The sequence below is a fragment of the Arachis stenosperma genome, chromosome 3, assembly GCF_014773155.1.
Source record: "Arachis stenosperma cultivar V10309 chromosome 3, arast.V10309.gnm1.PFL2, whole genome shotgun sequence".
Classification (NCBI taxonomy): domain Eukaryota; kingdom Viridiplantae; phylum Streptophyta; class Magnoliopsida; order Fabales; family Fabaceae; genus Arachis; species Arachis stenosperma.
In genome coordinates this window covers 48,696,648-48,698,624 of record NC_080379.1, presented here as the reverse complement: position 1 = coordinate 48,698,624, position 1,977 = coordinate 48,696,648, and the positions used below count along the sequence as shown (strand labels likewise).

Below are 1,977 nucleotides of genomic sequence, written 5' to 3'. Positions count from 1 at the left end.
TGTTTGACTCTGATTTGAGAGAAGCTCTTCATGCTTCCTCTCCATGATGACAGAGGGATATCCTTGAGCCTTAAACACCAAGGATTCTTCATTCACTTGAATGATCAACTCTCCTCTATCAACATCAATCACAGCCTTTGTTGTGGCCAGGAAGGGTCTGCCAAGGATGATGGTTTCATCCATGCACTTTCCAGTCTCTAGGACTATGAAATCCGCAGGGATGTAATGGTTTTCAATCTTCACCAAAACATCCTCTACAAGTCCATGAGCTTGTTTTCTTGAGTTGTCTGCCATCTCTAATGAGATTCTTGCAGCTTGCACCTCAAAGATCCCTAGCTTCTCCATTACAGAGAGAGGCATGAGGTTTACACTTGACCCTAAGTCACACAGAGCCTTCTTGAAGGTCATGGTGCCTATGGTACAAGGTATGGAAAACTTCCCAGGGTCCTGCCTCTTTTGAGGTAATTTTTGCCTAGACAAGTCATCCAGTTCTTTGGTGAGCAAGGGAGGTTCATCCTCCCAAGTCTCATTTCCAAATAACTTGTCATTTAGCTTCATGATTGCTCCAAGGTATTTAGCAACTTGCTCTTCAGTGACATACTCATCCTCTTCAGAGGAAGAATACTCATCAGAGCTCATGAATGGCAGAAGTAAATCCAATGGAATTTCTATGGTCTCAATTTGAGCCTCAGATTCCCATGGTTCCTCAGTAGGGAACTCAGTAGAGGCTAGTGCACGTCCATTGAGGCCTTCCTCAGTGGCGTTCACTGCCTCTCCTTCCTCTCCAAATTCGGCCATGTTGATGGCCTTGCACTCTCCTTTTGGATTTTCTTCTGTATTGCTTGGAAGAGTACTTGGAGGGAGTTCAGTAATTTTCTTGCTCAGCTGTCCCACTTGTGCCTCCAAATTCCTAATGGAGGACCTTGTTTCAGTCATGAAACTTTGAGTGGTTTTGATTAGATCAGAGACCATGGTTGCTAAGTCAGAGGTGTTCTGCTTAGAGCTCTCTGTCTGTTGCTGAGAAGATGATGGAAAAGGCTTGCCATTGCTAAACCTGTTTCTTCCATCATTATTGTTGTTGAAACCTTGTTGAGGTCTCTCTTGATTCTTCCATGAGAAATTTGGGTGATTTCTCCATGAAGAATTATAGGTGTTTCCATAGGGTTCTCCTAGGTAATTCACCTCTTCCATTGAAGGGTTCTCAGGATCATATGCTTCTTCTTCAGATGAAGCGTCCTTAGTACTGCTTGGTGCATTTTTGCATTCCAGACAGACTTTGAGAGATCAAATTGACTTGTTGAGTCAATATCTTGTTCTGAGCCAGAATGGCATTCAGAGCATCAATCTCAAGAACTCCTTTCTTCTGATTTGTCCCATTGTTCACAGGATTCCTTTCAGAAGTGTACATGAATTGGTTATTTGCAACCATTTCAATTAGCTCTTGAGCTTCTGTAGGCGTCTTCTTTAAATGAAGAGATCCTCCAGCAGAGCTATCCAAAGACATCTTGGATAGTTCAGAGAGACCATCATAGAAAATACCTATGATGCTCCATTCAGAAAGCATGTCAGAAGGACATTTTCTGATCAATTGTTTGTATCTTTCCCAAGCTTCATAGAGGGATTCTCCATCCTTCTGTCTGAAGGTTTGGACTTCCACTCTAAGCTTACTCAATTTTTGAGGTGGAAAGAACTTTGCCAAGAAGGCATTGACTAGCTTTTCCCATGAGTCCAGGCTTTCTTTAGGTTGTGAGTCCAACCATGTCCTAGCTCTGTCTCTTACAGCAAAAGGGAATAGCATAAGTCTGTAGACCTCAGGGTCTACCCCATTAGTCTTGACAGTGTCACAGATTTGCAAGAATTCAGCTAAAAACTGATGAGGATCTTCCAATGGAAGTCCATGAAACTTGCAATTCTGTTGCATTAGAGAAACTAATTGAGGCTTAAGCTCAAAGTTGTTTGCTCCAATGGCAGGGATAG

General features: G+C 42.6%; 1 non-coding gene across 1 annotated transcript; it reads left to right on the top strand.

Moving 5' to 3' along the window:
- The first annotated feature begins 1,558 nt into the window (after window positions 1-1,558).
- On the top strand, window positions 1,559-1,666 carry LOC130972614 (small nucleolar RNA R71). The gene has a single exon (XR_009083773.1). It is a non-coding gene; the product is annotated as a small nucleolar RNA R71 (small nucleolar RNA).
- Window positions 1,667-1,977: the final 311 nt, after the last annotated feature.